This window comes from Ovis canadensis, chromosome 12 (genome assembly GCF_042477335.2).
Source record: "Ovis canadensis isolate MfBH-ARS-UI-01 breed Bighorn chromosome 12, ARS-UI_OviCan_v2, whole genome shotgun sequence".
Taxonomy (NCBI): domain Eukaryota; kingdom Metazoa; phylum Chordata; class Mammalia; order Artiodactyla; family Bovidae; genus Ovis; species Ovis canadensis.
Genome location: NC_091256.1, coordinates 90,316,304 through 90,328,962, shown reverse-complemented (window position 1 = coordinate 90,328,962; position 12,659 = coordinate 90,316,304). Strand labels below are relative to the sequence as shown.

The 12,659-nt window shown below is 54.9% G+C and overlaps 1 long non-coding RNA gene across 3 annotated transcripts; it reads left to right on the top strand.

Annotated features, from left to right (window-relative positions):
* The first annotated feature begins 1,071 nt into the window (after positions 1-1,071).
* Positions 1,072-9,072, top strand: LOC138416195 (uncharacterized). Of its 3 annotated transcripts, XR_011247581.1 has the most exons (5): positions 1,072-1,226; positions 2,620-3,059; positions 6,572-6,713; positions 7,329-7,491; positions 8,388-9,072. It is a non-coding gene; the product is annotated as an uncharacterized lncRNA (long non-coding RNA). The 3 variants fall into 3 exon arrangements; XR_011247582.1 differs by lacking the exons at positions 1,072-1,226; positions 2,620-3,059 and adding an exon at positions 5,648-6,193; XR_011247580.1 differs by lacking the exons at positions 1,072-1,226; positions 2,620-3,059 and having other exon boundaries at positions 6,327-6,713.
* Positions 9,073-12,659: the final 3,587 nt, after the last annotated feature.

The window sequence follows — 12,659 nt, the reverse complement described above, 5'->3', positions numbered from 1 at the left end:
ACCCACCAAGCACCTGGCCGCGGCCAGAGGCAAGTCCGCCTAGAGGCGGTGGCTTCTTCCAATCGTACAGAGGCACCAGGCGAGCTGGGCTTCCCTAGAAGCTCAGACGGTAAAGCATCTGTCTTCAATGCAGGAGTGATCCCTGGGTCCGGAAGACCCCCTGGAGAAGGAGATGGCCACCCACTCCAGTGTTCTTGCTTGGAGGGTCCATGGACAGTGGAGCCTGGTGGGCTGCAGTCCATGAGGTCACAAAGAGCCACACATGACTGGGCAACTGAGACACACTCGGGGAGCTAAGCTGGCTGTAAAGCCATGTGGGCTAAGGATTTAAGATTTTTATCCTGAATTGAAGAAAAGCTCCAGGGAAACTGAATTAAGAGGATTTTCCCGCCCCCCATCTGTGTGTGTGTGCAGACATACAGAGAGAGAAGAGTTGGTCCGTGATACTCCAGAGGCTGACAGGGCTCCAGGCTGCAGGATGGACTGGCAGGCTGCAGGCCCAGGAAGGGGGCACAGTCCGGCTCCAGAGGCTGGCTGTTTGCAGAACTCCCTATTTACTGAAGTCAGTCTTTTTGCTGTTCTGGCCTTCACATGATTGGACGGGGCCCACCACACCATGGCAGGTCAAGCAGATGACTGTTTATTTCAATGTTAGTCTCATCTAAAAAATACCTTTACAGAAACATCTGGAATAACATTTGACCAAATCTCTGGGTACCGTGGCCTAGCCAAGTTGACACATAAAATTAACCGTCACACACTACTGAAGACTGCTCTTCCTAGGACAAGCTGGGCAGACTGGTGTGAGTGATTGGCACGGGGAGGGTTGCAAAACAAGGGAACCACAAGAGACAGTACCCAGACGAAGGGTGACAGGACCTGAATTCACCCTGTGGCTTTGGGTGGGGAGGAGATGGGGGGAGTCCAGAGCTACCTGGGGGTAAGACCTGGCCTGACTCGTGAGTGACTTACTAAAGACGTGGTAGGAGGAAGGGGAGGAGCTGGGGTTTCCCAGGTTTCTGGCTTGAGCTCAGGGTCAGGTGAGATCATTTCAGGCCATGCGTGGTGATCAGGAAGGGCTGCAGGAAGGGCTCGGCAGCCACGGCATGGCTGCAGCTGCTGTGCCGGGTGAGACCGCCCGGAAAGGGTGCACAGGATGAAGAAGGACCAGCGGGTAAACTCCAGGAACGCTTAAGGGGGGAACAGGTTGTAAAGTACCTCCAGTGGTAAGCATTATTGTTATTTTTTTGTGGTTGTTACCAGTTTGGGCCCATCATTTTTATTTTTATAATTGTATTATTTTTTCTTCATTAAACCTTTTACTTTGTATTGAAGTATAACCAGTTAACAATGTTGAGATAGCTTCAGGTGCGCAGCAAAGGGACGCAGCCTAACATTTACATGTATCCCTTCTCCCCCAAACTCCCCTCCCATGCAGGCTGCCACATAACACTGAGCAGAGTTCCCTGTGCTGTATAGCAGGACCATGTAGGCTGTCCACTTTAAACAGAGCGGTGTGTACATGTCCACCCCAGACTCCTAGCTATCGCTCCCCCTAGACACCTGAGTTTGTTCTCTAAGCCTGTGAGTCTGTTTTGTAAATAAGCTCGCATGCGTCACGTCTTTGCGGATTCCCACGTAAGGGATGTCATACAGTATTCCCCCTTCTCTGTCTGACTTACTCCACTCACTGTGGCAGTCTTTAGGCCCACCCATATTGCTGCAAAGGGCAGAACTGAATTCTTTTTAATGGCTGAGTATATTCCACTGTGTATGTGGGCCTCGTCTTCACCTGTTCCTCTGTCGATGCGTGTTTAGGCTGGTGAGCGTTATTATTACTCACACAACAGAATGGTTTGTTGAGATGTTGCTTTGTGGCCCCGCCACCACCCCCACCCCCCAGTCACCTTTGTCATTTCTCTGGGTGGGACGCAGTGGCCTCCTGCAGGCTTCAGCTCTGAGCCCACTGGGACAATGCCAGGGGTCCTGGAGAGCGAGGGCAGGGACATGGCTTTGAGGGGAGATGGACTGTGAGCAGGAGCAAAGATGGCCTGTGCTTCAAGCACCCTGTGCCTCCCCGCGCGGTCCCCGGGAGAGGACAAGACCCACGCAGGGATGGGGGTTGGGAGGTGGGCCCCAGATTGCTGGCCTCCAAGGATTCTTGCCCTGCACCCATCCAGGGTGCAGGGGCCCCGGTTACAGAGACTCCTGCGGGCAGAGCAACTGTGAATCGGATGGCAGCCCTCCCTTGCTTCCTGGGCTCCCCTAAGCCTTCAAGGACATTGTATGAGAAAACAGAATTTTTTGCCATCCCAGCAGGCCCAGGACAGAATCAGACTGGTTTAATCAGAATAGGAGAAAAGTGGAAGCAGTGACAGCCTTTATTTGGGGGCTCCAAAAGAACTGCAGACGGTGACTGCAGCCATGAAATTGAGACACTTGCTCCTTGGAAGAAAAGCTATGACCAACCTAGACAGCATATTAAAAAGCAGAGACATCACTTTGCCAATAAAGGTCCGTCTAGTCAAAGCTATGGTTTTTCCAGTAGTCACGTATGGATGTGAGAGTTGGACCATAAAGAAGGTTGAGCGCTGAAGATTTTATGCTTCTGAATTACAGTGCTGGAGAAGACTCTAGAGAGTCCCTTGTACTGCAAGGAGATCAAACCGGTCAATCCTAAAGAAAATCTACCCTGGATATTCATTGGAAGGACTGATGCTGAAGCTGAAGTTTCAATCCTTTGGCCACCTGATGTGAAGAGCTGACTCACTGGAAAAGATTCTGATGCTGGGAAGATGGAAGGCGAGAGGAGAAGGGGACGGCAGAGGATGAGATGCTTGGACGGCATCATCGGTTCAAGGGACATGAGTTTGAGCAAACTCAGGGAGACAGTGAAGGGCAGGGAGGCCTGGTGTGCTGCAGCTCAAGCGTCGGACACGGACATGACTGAGTGACTGATAACAGCAACAGAAGAAATAAAGGGGGCACCCCTGGGGGTCCAGTGGCGAAGGCTTCACCTTCCAACGCAGGGGGTGCAGATTCAATCCCGGATCAGGGAGGTAAGACTCCACATGCCTCATGACCAAGAAACGAAAACTTGGCAGCAATATCGTAACAAATTCAATACAGACTTAATTGCACAAAAGAAATAAAGTAGTAAGTGTGTCTTGAGAACCCGGATTTGTAGGTTGAATTGGTAGCAATCCTGTCATCTTCCTTTACAGATAAGGAAACTGAGGCCCAGGGAAGCTGAATAGTTGAGTTAAAGGCACACAGCAGCCAGGAGCTGATGTGGGACTGGAAGGTGGGCGTCTCTGATTCGAGAGCCCTAAAACTGTGGCTGTAAAACTCGAGACGTGTAAAGGGACCCGAGACGGAGAAGGCAGGGTGCAGGTCGGGGACGAGAGCTGCGGTCTCCAGCTCAGCCACTTGGCGTAGGGGGCAGCGGAGGGCAGGGCAGCAGCGCCGGTGGAGACATGACGAAGTCGAAAACTCAGGCTCTGTCCCAAGGGGTCCGGCACCGCAAACGTGGTCCCGAAGAAAAGACAAAGCGGGAAACGCACATTTCCCATGTGAAATCAAATGGTACGCCTTCGGTCATCTTATTAAAAATCCAGAGGAGGCCTGGACCTGGGGGTGGGAGGTGTTGCTCCGCCCCGCCGCCCTAGGAGCCCCGAGCACCCGGAGACGCTGGGCTTGGGAGCAGAAAACGGGTCTCCCCGGGGCCTGGCCCGCTCAGCCGTGGAGGGAGGGGCTGCCGCTTGGGAGAGACCGCGAGCGGACCGTCCGCCTTCGTCCCCGCCCACCTGGGCGAAGAGGCGGGGCGGGCCTCCAGCAGATCAGGGGGCGTCTGGTGGCTGGGCGGGGCCCGTCTGCACCCCGACCCCTCCCAGCGCGCCCAGTGGAGGGGCCGGCCCGGCCCCGCAGACTCGGCCCTGCGGCCTCAGGCCCTGCGGAGGACGAGGACGGGGCTCGCCTCCCGCCCGCCACGGCGGCCCAGACGGTGCCCTGCGGGCGCCCTCGCCTAATCCTTTTGGAGACGCCAGGGTGACTCGGAGCCCAGGTCCCGGGCCGCCCCGGACCGCGTGCCAGGGCGCTGCCAGAAGCCGGAGCCCTCGCCGGGGAGTGACTCCGCACAGAGCCCTCCTGGGGGTCAAGCCCGGGGGCTTCATTCCTTTTATTCCCAAGGGACGGGAACCGACCTGGGGCCGGACGCGAAGCAGAGCCGCTGGGAGTGCGGGGCCGAAGGGGCGGGGCCGGGAGGGAGCCCACCGCCCGGGGCGCGGCAGCCCCGCGCCGCCCCCAGGCCCCGCCCGGCCGCCGGCTCATCCCCGGCGCCGCCTCCCGTCCCCCCTCCCCCTTCCTCTCCCGGCCCTGCATGCGCACCGCGGGGTCTCAGCACCGCCTCGGCCCCGCTCAGCCCGCCGCGACCACCAGGGCCGACGGTTCCCGGCCTCCGTGCGCCGCGGCCGGAGCGGGATGGGGCGCCTGCCGGTCCCGGCGTGGGCTCAGCCTCCCTCCCCGCCCCCGGGCCCCCGGCCCCCGGCCCTCGCCGCCCCTGCACCTGCCCTGGGACCACGTGTCCAGCCTGCCCCGCCGCCCTGGCCGCCCTGGCCGCCCCCTCTCTCCTTTCTAGAGACCCGGAGAGAATTGGGAACTCGAAGAAAAGAGAGCGCGTTGCCTTAAAAGTAAAACAACCGCAGACAGGAAGCTAAGCAGCAGCGCGGGGGAGGCGGGCGTCGCGGGGGTCTTTGCACTGGAGACCAGCCTCCAGCCCCGAGGACGCCGGGCCCTGGGGCGGGCCCAGAGGGCGCTCTGCGCAGAGCTCCCCACGTGCCTCCCGGTCTGCACCGGGAGCGCTGTCTGCGTCAGCCGGCAGCTGGTGGGCCCTGTCCCTCCCGACTCCTCCCGGATGGGGGCGGGGGACGTGGGGACAAGGCCCTGGGGGCAGACCCCCGGCACAGAGCCTCCGGGTGCTGCCCCAGGAAAAGGCTGAGGACTGGGCAGCTGGGCGGGGCGGGGGTGGGGGGAGCTGCTGCTGGATGTCACCAGCACTCCAGGGACCTCCGCCTTTCTCAAAGGTCTGGGCTGGAGGCGCCTCTAAAATAGACTGGACGCCTCCCCCCACCCCCGCCCCCAGGGCCTTTTCATCACTCCACTGCCCACTGAGCAGCTCAGGTCCTCAATTTAGGAGAAATGTTGAAATACATGTGTTTTGGAGTCAAACAGCCTCAGTTTCTTGCTCTGTAGAATGGGGGTGATGAGGGTGAAGAAACCACGCGGATGAAGCGTGCTCTGCTCACAGTAAGGTCCCAATAGAAGGCGGTGATTTGTTAAAAGACGTTTTCTCAACGCTCCGGTGGTCTTGCCTGGAGAATCCCAGGGACGGGGGAGCCTGGTGGGCCGCCATCTATGGGGTTGCATAGAGTCGGACATGACTGAAGCGACTTAGCAGCAGCAACATTCTTATCTTAAAAAAAAAGTTTTTCTTCTTTCTCACATTCGAGTCTCAGGAAAAAACTAATAATATTTCTGCACGATAATTGCATTTTCATGTTCCAAACCTGTTTACCAGTGGCCAGGTTTCACTTCCTCTGGTTTAGCAGTTCCAGGCTTCAAAAGGCAAGCCCCCTCCAATGACCAGGCCCCCGGTTTGTGGCTGTGGCAACGGCTAGCTGAAAACAGGCTGGTGCGTCACCCTGTAGTGACGCCTCTCACCCTGTAGTTCGGCGCCTCTCAAACTACCCAGTGATGAGGAAGCAGGGGAAGGGGTGTTTTGAAGGGAGGGTGTTTTGAATTGAGGTCGAACGCCATGGAGATGGTTCTTGACGGCAGCTACATGTGACCTTTGCCCTCCCGCCCCAGAGCTGTGGTCCCAGCTGCTCCTGCCCCCAGCCTCTATGACTGGGGGAGCAGGGCGACGCATCTCCATCGATTTGTTCATATACATGCTCACCAAAGTGTTCTGGGTGGTGTGATTGCTCTGTGGGGGGCTTGTGGGTTCTGAAGAGTGGTGGAGAGGCCCCAGACAGGCCTAAGCGTGGTGACATGACATGTGATGAGCAGAAGCCCCCAGGCTGGAACCAGAAGGGGAGGACGCCCAGTGTGCTCAAGAAACCTCAGATGCTTCACTGTCGCCTTGGATGCTGGGTGGTGGGTGGTTGCCACGTTCTCGCCTGCTGTGAGGAGCTGGGTGAGAAGCAGTGCCTGTACGTCCAGAGGGCAGTGAGGGTGGGGGACGCGGCGCCTGAGCTTCGCCAGGTCTGCGTGAGCTCGGGTTGCGAAAATGTACTCTTGTGTATGCGCAATTTCTGAGTGATTAAAATAGTTCAAAACCTGATGAGAAGATTTCCCAACGTTAGTAAAGCAGAGTCAATTAATAATATAGCGAACTCCCATTTATCCATCATCTATACTTAGTAATTACTGGCATTAACGTTTGTTTCCACAGTTTATTTTTTCTTTAGTGAAATATTTTAAACAAAATCCCAGGCTTCGTAACTTAGCACTTCTAAATGTTTCAGAGTGCATCTCAGGGAAAAAAACCAACCTGGACCGTTTTCTTCTATAGTTGTGTGACTGCACCGCTGGTCCTCAGCGCCGCCCAACCACGTCCGTTCGGAGTCCTCCAGCTGCCCCAACACTGCTCTTTAAAGCCGGCCTGCTTGTGTCCAGATCCAGTGCGGCCTGCACATCGCATTCTTCTCTCTTAGGTTTGTGCGGGCCCCTCCCTGCCCTGCGCTTTTGCTCAGTCGTGTGAGTGGCCTTTGTTCCCCGCCCTGCGTTTTTGCTCAGTCGTGTGAGTGGCCTTTGAAACGACTGCTCCTCCTCGTGTTGCGCTTAGCTTGCTCCTGACCCCGCGTTTCCCGCAACTCGCAAGTTCAGCCTTGACTAGGATGCTGGCTTCTGTTTTGGGTGAGAACACCTTGGCAGATGACCTACAGCCCCGAGGTGGAGCTGACCAGGGAGTTCCGGGTGGCGGCAGTCCTCCACCGTCCACTGTTTCCCCCTCGTCACTGGGAGATAATCTTACTGTGAGGCAGCCTCGGGCTCCTGTCAGCTTCCACCGCAAGGCTTCAGTATCTGTCCATCTAACAAACACCCACCACTGTGGTCTGAGTCATTTCATTAGCGCCTGCAAAAGGAGATTTTCTATGTCTATTTAAAATAATTTTTTTCTCTTAAAAAGTGATAAGCTTCACATGATGTGAGCAATTGCCTTCTTAGTGGCCCGTTCCCCATGCAGACTGTGACACAGGAAACCCCCCAGAGGACGTCCACACTGGTTTGTTACGTTTCACAATAACCTCCCTGTTTGCACCACACAGTGGGGCACCCTCGGCAGGCGCTGCTGATGTGTCTTTCCTGGCACAAGTCTGAGAACACGGGGTGCGTGTGATCTCCCAGTGTGGGACCCAGAGAAGCAGCTTCCTGAATGTCAGAGAGCATTTGTGAAGCGGCTGAGGCGTGAACTTTCTTTACAGACCCCTCGTAAGTTGCTCGTCTTTCTCTGGCCTCCTGTAAGTGGGCTTGTTCATAGCAGTGGCTGGTATGCTTGAGTTTGTGTCTATCTGGAGAGTTTTGCCTTGACATTAATCTTTAATGGATGGATATATGGTTTTACCCTTTGCTGGGTGCATTTTATAAAAGTTTATATATTTAAATATATGTAAGTAAATATATATCATACATGTAATAAATATATATTTAAATCTTTATTTTTTAAGAGTAAAAACTAGGTAAGTCTCTGAAGAACAGGCTGGGTGCCCATTATGGGATTGTGGGCTCTGTGGGCTGACAGGGAGCAGAGGGGTCCCCTCACCAAGCCCCCCCGGGCTGGGTCTTGCCCGCAGCTGCCCGGCTGTCCAGCAGTGGACGCAGCGCCTCAGCAGAGCAGTGGCCACAGGGAGGCCCTCTGTCTGTCCCACCGCAGGGGCCGCTCTGGCCTCCGCAGGACACTCCAGGTCCCAGGGACCACACGTCCTGGGTCTGCTCACAGGCTTGCCTGTGAAATCAGTGATGTACAAAAGTGACTCGGTCACAGGACAGACTGCTTCGTGTGATTTTCAGTTTCAAGAAAAAGAAAAACAGAGCTTTAGCCAAGTTAAAGGTCTGCACGGTTTATGTCCCTCTTTGATGCCGTGAGTTTACAGCTCTGATCTTTCTGTGTATGGGGCGGAGACTCAAGGGATCAGCTTGTCCTGAGGAGGGGTGGGAGTCTTTAATTTCTCTAGTCCCGTGGTCTTGCACACAGGTCGGCACATGGTAAACGGAAAATAAAAACCCGTTGAATCAGTGATTTTGAGAAGAGAAATCCCAAACTGAGGTATGACTCACTTCTATCTAATGAATGTCTTCCTTGGGTTTTTTGTTCCCAATAATTACAGCAAGCGTACAGTGCTCACGCTGGGTCATACTGCCCTTCACAGATGAACACGACTAGCTCTCACACTCCCTTTGTGATAAAAAGCACTGGAGGTGAAAAGAGATGAATGGCCAAGGCGGTGAGGAGAAGACTGAGTCTTGGACCCACGGAGCAGCTGGTGTGTTTCATAGTCAGTACCTTGGGTCTAAAATAATAATAATTCAGATTCACAGTCTATTTGACTTTCTGACAATCTACCACCTACATGCCTGAAGAAAAGGAAATTGATTTTCTTGTGCAATAGATGAGACAGGGCAGATTCATCAGCCTCTACTCCCTTACTGTAAATGGATGACTTATTTCTACTCCTGCGATAGAGAAAGAGGAGGACCTGCCAGTTACCAGCGTTTTCATGGTTTTTTTTCCCTGGCTACAATAGATAAAGTTCCTGAAACAATAAACTGTTTGAAAATAGGAAGTGAAGCAGATGAAGCATATTAAGTCTCAACTATCTTCTCCTGAACTTTCCTTGGTTAGCAGCTATCTAGCTGTAGTTGTACGGAACTTCTTTTTCAAATTCACATTCTAGAACACAAAATTATACTTAATTTTGCTCATCATTTTATATGAATAAAATTTGAAATGAGTTTAAATTTTGGAAAACAAACAATAAAACACTGATGACCACTCTGATGAGCGCTTGGTTACGAGGCTGTTGTGCTCCTTTTCAAAGCGCTTTGTTGTTGAAACTGCTGCTACCGGAGGAGGTGGGGGGGTTTCCCATTAGAAGGAGCAGGAGGGTGAGATGGGTCACCCCGGCCCAAGGGCGGGAAGCCCCGAGGAGGGCCGGCCAGGGTGGCCTTGGGACCCCTCACCCAAACCAGCCCTGAAGTGGGAGGAGGGGATGCCCACGGGCGGCAGACACCGCAGAGCGGGCGCAGCCCTGCGACCATCTGGCTGCGGAGCCCTGCTCGCTACACGGGGCAGCCTGGTCCAAACGCCGCGGGGACGTCCACGTGGCCGCTAAGAACACGGCTCATGACGCCTCCTGGGGAAGGAAAGGCAGAGACCCTTGCAACGGCAGCAGCGTGACCCAGGACCGTAAGGGAGGAGGGCCGCAGGGCAGTGAGACCATGAACGCAGCGCAGTCAGGCTGCAGGGACCTGGGCCGGCTTTTACCCTGCATGGGCCCTCGTCTCTCTTCAGGGGGATCACAGGCCTGGAAGGTCTGAGGCAACAGCTCCTGTAAAAACCGGAACTTTGAAAAGACGCACGAATTGAGCCTGCCCTCCAGCCTGCTACAATCCCGGCTCTGTGACCCTGTGGGCACAGCACGGGGCGTGGGGACAGCCTGGGCGCAAGCAACTTGCTTTAGGGTGTCTGGGCGCTGGGAGATCGGCGGGGAGACAGCAGTGCGTACACCAAAGACAGTCATTCTCAGAGCAGGGCGGCTAGATTAATCAGCCCCCCACCCCCCACTGTCTGGCACCTCTTCCTGGGGCAAACCACAGCCTCGCAGACCTGCAGCTGCTTCGCAGGCAAAGCCGAGCACCTTCTCCCGCTCCCCCCCAACCCCCAGCGGGAGAGACCCGGGCAGCCAGGGGCGGGGTGGGGGGCTGGAGGCACCTGCCTCTCCCAGGCCTGACCCTGCCCTCAGCACGCCTGGGACGAGGCCCACTGCCCCTCTTAGTCGGCTGCCCAAGCAGTGTCTCCTGGCGGGGGGCAGGGAGCGGGTTGTATTGGTTTGCGTTGCTCAGAGAAACAGGATATACACACAAGACGCTTATTATAAGAAACTGCCCTCGCGGTCACGGAGGCCGGGAGGCCCCAGGGTCTGCACGCGGCGGGCTGGAGGCCCCGGAGGTCCCCTTTCCCGTCCGGCAGGAAGCAGGAGAGGCCTGGTGTCCCAGCTCCGAGACCGCCTGGTGGAGGGCCGTCTGCGCTCCCCAATCTTCGATTCAACTGTCATCCGAAACACCGGAACAGCCTGTGACCAGGCGCCTCTGGCCCAGTCAAGCTGACGCGGGAAGTTAACTGTCCCGCTGACCTTCTGAGAGCAGCGGCAGGTCCAGCGGGGTGGCCTCCCCCCCGGGGCACCCTCTGCTTCAGCGCTGACGGGTAAGAAGCAGGGAGGCAAAGCTGGCAAGCCAGTGGAGGCGGGCATGGGCGCGGGCTGTGGCCCAGGGTGTGGGCTTTGAAGTCCTGCCCTGTGCGTCGCTCTGGCGAGTCAGCAAACCTTGGCCTCTGAGTTCCCATCTGTAAAATGGGGGTAATGACACAAGTCCGCAAGGCAAGTTCCCCAAGCTTTCCAAGCCTCAGTTTTTTCGTCTGGTGAACAGGGAGAATGCTACTGTACCCGCCATAAAGTTGCTGGGAGGGTGATTAGGAGACCTAAAGCCCTCAGCACCTCTCCTGTGGTGTGTTCTCAGGAAATATTAGCCATTATCTTAACACCTACTTCAGAGCAATATTGTAATGATACATTGTATAACAAAGGTCTTTGAAACAATATGATAAGATGGTCATACTGTATTTTTTTTTAAAACTTGGGAAGACACCAAATTGGCAAATACTATTTTTACGATAATAATGCCTGCTGTTTGTTAAGGGTGTGGTGAGCAGGCACCCACAAGCCTCCAGAGAGAATGTAATTTTTTTCACAATTTGGCACAATGCACCGAAGTCTCAAATTGTTCATAACATCTGATGAATAATTTCACTTCTAGGAGATTGTCCTGAAGAAAGAATCAGAAATGAAAATAAAGATTTTTGTACAAGAATGTTCATCACAGAATTACTTAAAAGAGTGTAAAATTAAAAAAAAAAAACTTTAAGGGCTTGTTAAATAAAGGTGGTTATATTTCATATGTCGCCAAGTGCAGGCCACAAAATACTATGTACACAGCATATGTTCAACAAGACTTCCCCGGTGGCTGAGACCCAGCGCTCCCAACGCAGGAGGTCCAGGCCAGGGAATCCTGCACGCAACAACTAAGGCCACATAAGTAAATAAAAATAAATATTTTTAAAAGATGTATTCAATAAACCATTACTGAACTCCGATTTTGTGCCAGGCACTCTTGGGCACTCAGTAGACCCAGTGTTGGGTCCCACATAGATTGATCACAATTTAGCTTGGAAAAAGCTTACCTGTGTTTTATTATAATGTAATGTAAGGTGCTCAGTCGTGTCTGACTCTGTGGGCAGTGGGCTGCAGCCTGCCAGGCTCCTTTGTCTGTGTGTATTATTAAAAAACATAGAAAAAGAAGGTACATTTTCACGGTGGAATAATGAGTGTTTTCCGTATTTTTCCTTTATATTTTCTCATGATTTCTTTTTTCAAAAAACAAAGAACCTGTATTACTTCAAAAGTCAGGGGGAAGCTTACACTTTTTAAGGGAAAGGCCAGGCCTAGGTGACCAGCGGTGTGAGCTGGGTGTCGCACGGGAGGGGTGGCAGGGCCGGGCAAGCCGGGATGAGAGACAGCACAGAGGCCTGAGCTGCCCTGCGCTTCTCTGTGCCGCTGACCGAGCTGCTTCCACGCCGGGTCCCAGCGAGGATGAAATGAACTGATCACTCCTGCCTGCCCCCGGGTCAGGAGGACCAAGGAAGCCCCCTCTGCGTGCCTTTGACAAACACCTGCTGTGCTGCAGGACCCCAGGGTCGCCTTCCCCGGCCTGGCTCTCCCCGTCCGCCTCTTGGAAGAAGCAAGACAGGCCTTCTGCCCTGCTGGCTGGTGATGGACACACGCAGGGGTCTCACGCCCACTCTCCCGAGATGCGAGATGTGAGGGAGCCTTCAGTGAGCCCTCCGGTGACGGCAGGAGGAAGAGCGGTCGGACCTCCTCACCTCCTCCTTCCGTCCACCCAGCGCCTCTGCTTTCGGCTCCTGGGGGTCTTTCCACCCTTTGCCCCCTTGGACGGAGCTGGGGGTCTTGGCAGGGGCGGCAAGTGGTCAGCAACTTCTTGCAGGTACCCCAGCCGAGGCAAGGCAGGATCTAGACCCTGCGGCTCTGACAAGCGGGATGTCCCCACAAGGTCCAGAGAGGTGCGGGGCTGAGTCATATCACCGAGCCGAGCTTCTCCCGCCCTGCCATTCCCGTGAACTCTTCAGATCACTCACCCTGGGCCTGGCGACCACACGGTGCCCTGAGACAGGGCCCAAGAAAGCCCAGAATTAGTCACCAGCTCAAATCAGAATCACACAAGCCAACGTGCCCAGCCTTTGCCCAGAGGTTGACCTTAAAAAAACCCAGAGATGCTCCACCCCATCTCCACTGCAGGCCACAGCTGGG